Source organism: Petaurus breviceps, unplaced genomic scaffold (genome assembly GCF_028583685.1).
Source record: "Petaurus breviceps papuanus isolate PSGF00001 unplaced genomic scaffold, PetGlider_PUasm1.0 490, whole genome shotgun sequence".
Lineage (NCBI taxonomy): Eukaryota > Metazoa > Chordata > Mammalia > Diprotodontia > Petauridae > Petaurus > Petaurus breviceps.
This window is the reverse complement of record NW_027186352.1, coordinates 21767819-21779061: the sequence shown is the minus strand read 5'-3', so window position 1 is coordinate 21779061 and position 11243 is coordinate 21767819. Positions and strand designations below refer to the sequence as shown.

Sequence of the window (11243 nt, the reverse complement as noted above, 5' to 3'; positions counted from 1 at the left end):
GTGGAAACAGAAACTGGGCTTGCTTCTAGACACAGACCTCCTAAAAGGGCTTCTGAATAGAGTGGCCTACTGCTGTTTTTCTTTGAAATGTATTTTTTTTCTATGTGCTAATTAATCCCCCTGCCAAAGTTTTGTTTTTATGTGCATCACGGCTGGGAATCTTAGCTCCTTCTGAGTCTATATTAGAAAAGTTAAAGTTGAAAAAGGCTGTTACACTTTTTTTTTCAGTTGATATTATCAATTTATTAAAGAAAGGTGAACTTTTTTAAAACGAGGGTGAGACTATCACAGCTTCATGGACTGTGTAGTCGTGCAAACAAACTAGAGGAGACTCCTTCCACATCTGCTCCCCTGTAAGGTCGAAGTCCTGGCACCAGAATCAGGCCCTCTCTTCTTACTGAAGGATCTTCTGTTTTGCTTCGAAGCATTTCCCCAGCCTCACTTGAGTAACCACACTGAAAATTTCATAGACCACTTGTCTCTTCTGCCAGCCCACCTATGGGATGCTGAGGACCCCAGGAAGAGGCTACTCTGGGAGCATCTCTTTGCTGGCAGCTTAATTCCATGATGCAGAATAAAGTAAGGACAATACAGAATTAGAATAACTTTGAAGAAATTTAGTATGACAGGTGAATCTGATTCCTGCAGATCTTCCCAGTTTATACTAGCTTCAGTTCCAAACATTTCATAAAGGAATTCTGACACCGGGTTTGGGAAAAAGCAGGTTGGAAGCGTGTCACACCGTTATTGTATTCCCTGTCCTTCCTTCCCCAAGATCAGTCTGGACATGAAATTCAATGACCTGAATTCACATATGTAACAATCCAAAACAAAAAATGATCTCTTAAGAGTTGGGCATTATCAAACAGGATGCTGGGGAGAGGCCAAGCAGTGAAGAAGAACCTCTCTTTAAAAAAGACCCAGAAGGAGAGAGAAAATGCTGAACCTAGGTCAAAAAGTTAAAGGTACCAAAGGCCTGGGAAAACTGACCATACTGAAGTAGTGACCCCTAAATAAGGGGAGATTGTGTGTCTAGCATAAACCCGTTTAGCTCCTTCCCGCCTTTGATATGGGAAGGGAAAAGAGGGAGAAGTCTTTCAAAAGAGTAAACAGTTACTCTCTGATGCCCAACTCTTTCCTCTAGTGGTCAAGGGAGCTTGTTCCTAAGTATGGTAGATGCAGTTTAGTCCTTGGACACATCTGGCTTTGGGAATGGTTGTGCTGGCCCTGCTGCTGCTGTACACGTCAGTCTTGGCTGGATGTTCCTGGACTATACAGTCTCCATCTCGTGGTCCTGCTCCTGCTCCTCCTCCTCCTCTGCAGCCCCCTTCTCTCCGGAGGCAGCCCCATCCCTGGCAATCTCTTCCACATGAGCAAGCATGTCGGCCATCAGCGCCTCCTCCAGCCTCTTTCTCACCTGCTGTACGAGTTCTTGTTTCCTGATATCCTCGTCAGTCACCATGAATGCTTTGCAGAGTGGCTGGGAGGTATTAAGCCACACCCCAGGGTTCTTCTCCACAGCTGCTGAGAGCTGCCCAGTGATGGGCATCGTGCTCGTGTGCAGAGCACTGGCAATGGCAGAGAGGAGGGTTTCATCAGTGCAACCCGGGCCAACCCCTTGTAAACCTTTAGGAAGATCCATTGTTTTCACAAGCTCTTCTGCAATGTCAAAGGCATTCAATCCACTTAGTTTCTTTTCCCAAAAAAGCTGTCGAGGCTGGTCCACAGCCTTCTGTGGATCACTCTTTACTTTATTGCTGGGATGGTTAGTAATCTTGGTAACAGGCTGTTTGAAGATGGATGCTGTCTGCCGGACAGGGAGTGCTGTATTTAAATCTGGTTTTCCTTTGGCTTGGTTAGAACAGTCATAGCGCATCCTCTGCCGATTCTTGTTCATCTTACTCATGAGCATTTTCCCTGTTCGAAAGTCAAAAGTGCTCAGGTCCATGGAGCTCCCCAGGTAACGGGCTAGCTGAGGTTTGCTTCGGAACTTCTTCCCACTCTGGCTCGGCGCTGCCGCCGCGCGCTGCTTCCTGCCCGACAGGAGCCCCCGGGGCCCCCACGCCTTGGACATGGCCCCGCCGCTGCCGCCGGCTCCCGCCTGGCGCCAGGCTGTTACACTTTTGACTATGGGCCAACATCAAGATGTCATGGACTGGGTATAGAGGCCTTTGACATAACAGACTGAAAGTCTCCTGGGTTGGGGAGTAAGGAAAGGTGAGAGTGAAGGCCAGAAATATTGAATCAGTTATGCAGGATGAGATGGAGTCAGAAGCAGAAGGCAGAAGCAGTAGTATTCAAAACAAAACGAGTCTAAAGAATGAAGGGGTCAGGGCAGCTAGGTGGCACAGTGAATAGAGCACCGGCCCTGGAGTCAGGAGGACCTGAGTTCAAATCCGACCTCAGACACAACACAAAAACTAGCCGTGTGACCTTGGGCAAGTCACTTAACCCCAATTGCCCTCCAAAAAGAAAAAAAAAATGAAGGGGTCTATGAAAGAATAAAAGAAGTCTGAGCACCACACAGTATTCATACCAATTGCTATACTCGATATCTTTCAGGGTTATCAGTATGGGTTTTATATATGGTGGGATAACATTGGCCTTTCCTACCTGCTTTCTGTGATTGGACTCCTGCTGGGCAGCTCCCTAATTCTCCAGGCAATAGACTAAAGAAAGCACTGGCCTTTTCTGAATAGTTGCAGATACCTGCAGGCAGTTACTATTTAAAAACAAATACACAAGATCACAGATTTGTAGACTACTCAATCATATCTATGCTCTTGCTTTGGGCTGTTTTGTGAATATGTTGTGTAGTAATTAGTTAAGTTTTTTTTTTCCAAGTCACACTTGAATTTACAAAGCTCCAGACGTTTTCTAAGAAATTTTAAGAAGTGAGTTCACATTTATAGCACAGTTTTTAGCTGACATAGTTCACCCAAGGCAAATTCGTGACTTAGATACTGCAAGCTTTGCTACCTACCATTTTATAGAAGGAGAACTGACACCCAATGAGCTGCAGTCCTTTAATGGGACACCAAATATTCACTCTCCACTCACCAGAGAAAAGGTACCCATCCCCAATTGTACAAATGGTCCCCCAAAGAACATCCTCATTTTGTGTGCACATCTTCCTGCTTCATTAAGCCCTGGGGAGCTCTCCAAATGAGAAAAAACTATTAATGAGTCTTTACCCAGGCTGACTTTGGAGCCTGACAGAAACCCCTGAAGGGGACTCATGAAGATACACGGTATGGTTCCTGCCAGTCACCCAGTGAAGCTCACTGTTATACAGCTCTGTTGCTGGAGTTAGCACTCAGGGACTGGGCAATGGGATTGAGCTCAGTGAAGCAGCCCCAGATCATCACATTAAAAAAAAAATTAAGACCAATTGAATTTAAGTAAATAAATACTTATTAAACAACTGTTATATTCCAGGCATTGTGATATGTGCTAGGGCTACAAAGGCAAAAAATTGAATCAATCCCTTCCTTCAAGGAACTTGAATTCTAGAAGAGCAACATAAAAAAAATTCAGAAAAAAACAAGTCTCAGAGAAAATCCATGTAGTTCAATGGTGTGGGGAGCAAATACACGCTGTGTTCTTTCACTATACATTTTCTGCTCTCTGTCCATTGATACCACTTTAGAAGACTTGAGGAATGAATTTTTTAAAAGCAATGACTTTGGAGACCTAATCTTAAAAGTGAAAATAAGGATGTTCCATCCGATTAATTTATTCCCCTCCCCCAAACATGGCATCTTTTTTTTTTTTAAGCAATTGGGGTTAAGTAACTTGCTCAAGGTTACACGGCCACTTATTTCTGGATGTGGTGCTGAGTATCCGAGCCCGGATTTGATCCAGGTCATCCTGACACTGGAGCCGGTGCTCTTACTCACTGAGCCACTTGGCCACCCCTAAGCAATTGGGGTTAAGTAACTTGCTCAAGGTTACACGGCCAGGTGTTTCTGGGTGGGTGCTAAGTGTCTGAGCCCGGGATTCGATCTCCAGGTCTTCTCAACACTGGAGCCAGTGCTCTTACTCGCTGTGCTACCTGGCCGCCCCAAACATGGCATCTTAACTAAGTAGAATCATAAGCCTTACTTTTCCCAAACAAACTCCCAAGAGATGCCATGATCTTTCTCCTTGAGTGTCACTCTAAATCACTTTTCTAGTTCTGTTGAAGGCTCCACCACCCCTCCATTATTGCAGGTTCAAAATCTCAGGGTCACCCTGACCTCCTTACTCTCACCCACTCCACATATGTGATAAATTGTCAAAATTCGCCCCTTATGACTACGCCCCATCACTCCCATGCAGACCTATCTCTATACACAGGCAGATCAGGCCCTTATTACTTCTTGAATCTGGTATATTGCAACAGTCTCTTAAATGATCTCCCTGCCTCGAGTCTCCCTCTGATCCAATCCATCCTGCACACAGCTAAAGCACAGGTCTGAAATGTAACACCACACACACACTCACACACTCCACCATACACACATACCACATGTACTCACACACCACACACACTCACACACACTCACACACCACACACACTCATACACACACACCACATACTCACACACACATTCACACACACAATACACACTCACACACACACAGACACACACACACCCTCCACCTGCACACAATGAACTCCAGTGGATCTCTATTGTCTCTGGGATCAATACATAAAATCTTCTGTTTGGGTTTTAAAGCTGACCTCATCCCATCTTTCCAGTCTGTGACATATGACCACTTTCCATACACTCTAGGGTCTAGCCAAAATGGCCTTCTCATAATTCCTCACTTTTCATATAACATCCCTGTGTCTTTGAATTGACTGTCCCCCTCTTCCTAGAATCCTCTTCCTCTTCACCTCTGTCACACAGGACCTCCCAATTTCCTTCAAGACTCTTTACAAGCACCACTTTCTACATGAAGACTTGTCTGACCTCTCCAAAAACTGAAACTCTCCCTCTAGGGGTGGGTGGATAAATGTTTCGCAGCTTCTCTGGGGAAAAAATGTATGCATGACACACTTTTAAGTCTAATTTGCAATCATTACCATTTTCTCCAATAATTTCTTAAGTTTAAACAGTCAACAAAACAATCAACCAAGTCCTGATTGGTAGCTGATTTTTCAGGTGTAAGTGAAAATTTTACCAACAACTCTTCCAGCAGCACACCCTTATCTCCTCCTTTACTTGCATTTCATTACATTTTTAAAATTCTGCATATACTCATTTATGTACATTCTTTTTACCCCCATTAAATGGCAAGATCCTTGAGGGCAGGAGCTGTTTTCTTTCTCAGAATCCCCAGAACCTAGCTCATAGTAGACATGATATGTACTTGATGAGCCTGGCCATAACAGACATTCAATGTTTATCGACAGATTGATTGTTGATTGGTCGATTGATGGTTAACAAGTCAACTCGCCCTATATCTTGGCTGCTACTTCATTCATCTTATCTTTCACACAGTGTCTCTATCCACTAGCCATACCTGAACCCTTTCAGCACTTCCCCTGCTCATATGTATTTCCAGACTTATTGCTTTGTTTGCCCAATAAGATTATAATGCATGTAAGGGCATTGCAAACTTGAAGGTTTTATCTAAAGGCCACTTATTATTGCTGCTCCTATTATCACTGATGAATTTCTTATTAAGTCCCCATATGCAGGCTAGACAGCATGGCATCTTTTGTTGTTTGTTTTAAAGCAATCGGGGTTAAGTAACTTGCTCGAGGTTACACAGACAGTTATTTCTGGGTGGGTGCTAAGTGTCTGAGCCCAGATTTGATCCCAGGTCATCCCGACACTGGGGCCGGTTCTCTTACTCGCTGAGCCACCTGGCCGCCCCAACATCATGGTATCTTAACTACCAGGAGCTGTTTTCCCAAGGACATTCCAACAGTCCTTAAGTGGGCAGTTCAGAGTGTATTTTACAGAACAGATTTTCAAAAAAACATACAACAAAAATCCCAACAACATAATTAAACTTTAATTTAGGGAGGAAGATACTTATTAGCAATCTGACCACGGGCAGAACACTTAATATCCCTGAACCTTAGCTACCTCATCTACAAGACAGACATAATAATTAATACTTTAGGAAAGCACTTTGTAAACTTTAATGCACTATGGAAATTTAAGTTATTATTACTAATGAGCAGATAGGTGGAGCAGTGGATAGTGTTCAGGCCTGAAGTCAGGAAGACTTGAATTCAATTCCAGCCTCAGACATTTCTTATCTGGGTGACCCTGAGCAAGTCTGTTTGCCTCAGTTTCCTTATCTGTAAAATGACCTGCAAAAGAAAATGGCAAACCCATCTAGCATCTCTACCAAGAAAACCTAAATGGGGTCACAAAGAGTGGTATGCCTGAGATGACTTAATAATTATTATTAATCAATCATAAAGAATTTATTAATCATTTAATAACTGTTCTAAGCCCTGAGTATAAGAGGAAAAGTGGGATGGTCCCTGACCTCCAAGAGATTATCTTCTTATTGACTGATTGATTTCCCCTCCAAGATGGTCTAACTTTCTGAACTTCAACATCTTTCTCCCAGGCAGTAACTTTTATCCCTCGTCTATCGCTTTTCTCCCTTCCTCTTTTTGTCTCTCCTAGATGTATTGTAGCCACCCATTAGAATGGAAGCTCTTTGAGGGCAGGGGCTGTCTTTCTTTTTTCTTGCACTTATTTTCGCTGCCCTTACAACAGAGCCGTGTATATAAAAAGGCTGAGTAAATGCTTCTGGTCTTTTTATTTCATTGTCTTGTCTCGGTTACTATTCGAATTTAACAAGCTTTCTATTAAGTGTCTAGCATGTGCAATACTCTGAGCCAGGAAAAGGAGAAAGGAGGAATTGAGAGGGGGAGGAAGGAAGGGAGGGAGAGAAGAAGGGGAGGAGGTGGAAAGAAATCAGATCCTTTCAACTTTCAACCCCTAAAACAAATGGTGAAAATATAGATTTGCTAAACAAAAGAGATCACAGTCACCTTTTTTGTATGTTAAACAGCCTGAAACAAAACAAGGTGTTTTCCTCCTCTTTTGGAGATGGCAAAACAGTGAGTCCACAGAGTTCTCTTTGACGCTTTGCTTTTGTTTCAAAGAGCTTAATGAAAATCAACCACATCTACACATTTTCATCAGGATGAATTATGAATCTTGAGTCTGAGCCCTTCCTTTCATTAATTGGCTCCTTTCAGGCATAAAGCAGTGTTTTATACCCTCAGGCTCTGGATATGGATCTTTCCATGGCTAATACACATCCACAATATGATCTAGCTAATGATTACATAAGTTTCTTCTTATGTAATGTGACATTATGCAAGATGCAAGATGCATCAGGGATGGACCATACATGGCCAGAGCCTGGCTTCTCTCTCTCTCTCTCTCTCTCTCTCTCTCTCTCTCTCTCTCTCTCTCCCTTCCATCCCTTCTCACTTTTCCTCTCTCCCTTTTCCCTCCCTCTCATTCTCTCCACCTTTCCTTCCTTCCTGCCCTCTCTTTCTCTGTCTCCATCTGAATCTGTCTCCATCTCTCTGTCTCTCTCCCTTCCATCCCCTCTCACCTCCCCTCTCTCCTTTTTCCTCTCTATTTCACTCATTCTTCACCCTTTCCTTCCTTCCTTCCCTTTCTCTCTCTCTGTCTACCTCTGTCTCTCTGTCTCCTTCCTTCTCCCCCCTCTCTCTTCTCTCATGCCCTTACCACTTCATGTTTCCAGTTTTTCAAAGGACACAAAAAGGTGAACACAGAGAAAATGGATCTCACTCTATCATCGTTCCTTTTTGTTAACATTCAGTTGATGCTAGAGCACCCAATACAAAAGGATGCTTGCACTGGGAGGTCCAAAAATGATGGTAGTATTGCTACAGGGAAAAGCTCACAGAGACAGAGGCAGTGCTTCCATGAAAAGCCTCAGAGATGCTTGGGACCCTGGGGCCAGAAGGAAAGCTTTTCTGGCAATTGGGACCATAGAACTGTGGGACTTGGATGAGGAAAGCCAGGTTCAGATCTTCCCAGTTAATTGATCCTAGATTAAAAGAAATCCCTGCAATAGTGATATGCAGAGTTCGGTGCTATATGGGATTAAGTGGCATAGGTTTTTCCTGCCCAAAAGGAATGAAGGGAGGCATCATGGAAGAGGTGGCTTTAAGAGAGATGTTAAAGGATAGGTACTAATTCAGCAGGTGAAAAGGAAGAGAAAAGTCATTCAGGGTAAAAAACAAAATCTAAAGCATTTTCTCAATTCTTTTTCTTTCCTCCCTGAAGCATTTGTCATTGCTGATTACATTTTTTAAAAAATTCTCTTTTCTAGGATTTTGTGCCGATGCTCTCTCTTGTTTCATCTCAACTGTTCAATCTGTCTCTTTTTCTGGTTCCTTATCCAAATCCCACCCACTAACTGTAAGTGTGCCCCAAGACTCTCTTGGCCTGCTTTTCTTTTCTTTTTTGCTTTACACTGTCTTGGTTGGTAATCTAGCAGCTCCCATGACCTCAACTATCACCAATATACATATAATTCCCCTATATATGGACCTTGCCCTAGTAGTTTCTCTCCTGAGACTCCATTCATCACCAACTGCCTTTTGGACATCTTGCCATGGACAGCTCAATTCAACATGTCTAAAATAGGATCATTCTTTTCTCTCTTTTCCACCTTCTTCCAATTTCCCCTCTTGCTGTTGCAGGTGCTGCTATCTTTCTCTCAAGCTCACAGCCTCATTGCTATCTTTGATGCCTCTCATGCACTCACTTCAGAGATGCAATCCCTTCCCAAGTCTTCTTTCTTTCTTAAAAACATCTCTCAAACATATCCCCTTCTCTCCATTCACACATCCTTAGGCCCTCTGTCTGTCTCTGTCTCTGCCTGTCTGTCTGTCTGTCTCCTTCCTTCTCCCCCCTCTCTCTTCTCTTGACCTCTCACCTTGACTGTTGCAATAGCCTTTTAGCTATCCTCCCTCTTTCAAGTATCTTCCACTCAAATCCACCCTCTACTCAACTGCCAACATAATTTTTTCAAAATGCTGATCTGACCATGTCACCCCTTCCTTCCCCCATCAAACATCATGCCTGCTCAATGAGCCCCATGGCTGTCTATTATCATCAGGATCAAATAGAAAATCCTCTGTTTGGCATTCTTCTTACTTTTCCAGTCTTCTTACACTTAGTTCCCTTCCATTCATTTGATGATCTAGATATACAGGCCTACTTGGAGCATTCAAACACAAGTCTTCAATTCCCAGCTCTGCACATTTGCAACAGTTGATCCCTATTCTTGGAATACTCTGCCTTCTCACCTCTGTGCTTCATTTAGAACTCAACTCAACTCCCACTTTCTATAGACCTTCTCTGATCCCTTACCCTGATCCCCTGCTCGTGTCTTCCCCTCTTTTTACCTTCCATTGATTCTGTATTTACCTAATGTTAACCTGTGGTTACCCCGATCATAGTGTAGACTCTTTCAAGAAAGGGACTACAACTTTGCCTTTCTTCGTGTCCTCGATGATTAGTAGAGTTATGGCATACAGCAAGTGTTTAATAAGTCTTTGCTAATGGACTGACTGTCAGACTGCACAAAAGTCCAAGCTGGGCAGATGTGGTTAGGTTATGAACTGCATAATTGGAAGACCCCCTCCATATCCCTGAGATCACAACTCTCTTTTCATGTCTGAATACTTGAGCTTCTAGGTTGGTATGGTGCTAGAGATTTTTTCTTTATCCTTTCTGTTCCATTTGCATGTCTGACCATATCCGTATTTTCTCTCTGGATCATCTATCATCAGTGTCAAGGATGGCATCCATAAATGTGATCTCATTGAGACTGTGGCACCTTCCTCTTCACTTACCACCCACTGACATGCTTCACTGGCTTTGCTGCATATAAAAATTCCTTCCTTTAATTTATTCATCATTTCATCCATGACCTTGAAGTCACTGTTTACATCAGCATCATCTGTCTTAGATTATAAACGTCCAGAGGACAGACAACTCGATGGGCTTAACTCACCTGGTATGAATTTCCTAAAGTAATTTTGGATAAAATCAGAAACACAGAAAATGTTCTTGATGCCTTTGGGTCCTAATTGCTTGACTTTGCATGCTCCAAATCAATATGCATTAAGGGAAGAGCTAAACAGCAGTGAAAAAATCATGTTTCTTATAAATTATTGCAATTGGGAATGGGAAAGGGAGAAGGTGCTTGTGACCTCCATCATTCTCCTCTAATGGAGAAACATGTTAGGATAATGTGACCACAGCTGCTTTTCACTTCTTCTTTTAGTTGCTTCCTTTTGGATGTTCTGGCTGACCGTAAGGAAGAAAATATGTCAACTTAAGCCAATCTGAACTCCCACCTGTAGTTGGATGGGCAAAGATTCCATTTAGAACTCTCCAGAGTCCTATCCCCTTTGGATAGGACTGACCAGGGTACTTCCAGCCAATGTGATGAGCCAGGTCACCCGAGGAGAAGCAAGAGCACTTCGAGCTGCAGCCTTATATTGTCAAGAGTCTCTTGAGTCATACGCAGGGGGTCGGGTGGATGATACTTCTTTCTGATCAAATGAGTAGATTGAGAAAAACTGTCTTGTAGGACATTTAGGGGGAACACACACATAACTATAGGCACAAGCAATTTGATGTAGAAGGAAGGGCTGGTGAAAGGGGATTTTAAAAAAGTTTTATTTTCAATTCATTATAAACTAGTAAAACCCCCAAATTCATGTTTCTATAGAAACATGGTTTATAAAATGCTTTCCTAATAGACTCTGAGAGTTGAGTAGAGCAAAGGTTGTGTGGGAAATAAAACACTAGATTTGGGGTCAGAAGATTGACTTTCATGGGGCAGCTCTGGAGTCAGAGAGTCTAGGCTTAAACTTGATGCTTGATGCCTATTACCTGTGGGACTTTGGCCAAGCTGCTTCATCTTCCTGGGTCTCAGTTTTCTCGTCTGTAAAGGAATGAGGTTGGAATAGATGGCCTCTGAGAGTCCTGCATCCATGACCTTATCAAGCTTCTGAAGGTCACAAAACTAATAGAATAGCAAAGCTGGAATTTTTATGAAAGTAGAATCCCAATCCAGCTTGTTTCCCCTCTTGTAGCTTTTGGACACTTGGCCTATCTAGATCTCCTTTGTTAGTTCTGCTCCTGACTCCCACCTTTCAAAAGCCAGAAGTGACCCCCAGCACCCACGTATTCTTAGCTTATCCAGACAAGAGGGTGGCTGAAGAG

The 11243-nt window shown here is 43.1% G+C and overlaps 1 pseudogene; it reads right to left on the bottom strand.

The window, feature by feature from the left end:
- Positions 1-216: 216 nt before the first annotated feature.
- LOC138172172 (methyl-CpG-binding domain protein 3 pseudogene) lies at positions 217-2091 on the bottom strand (annotated as a pseudogene).
- Between the last annotated feature and the right edge of the window lie 9152 nt (positions 2092-11243).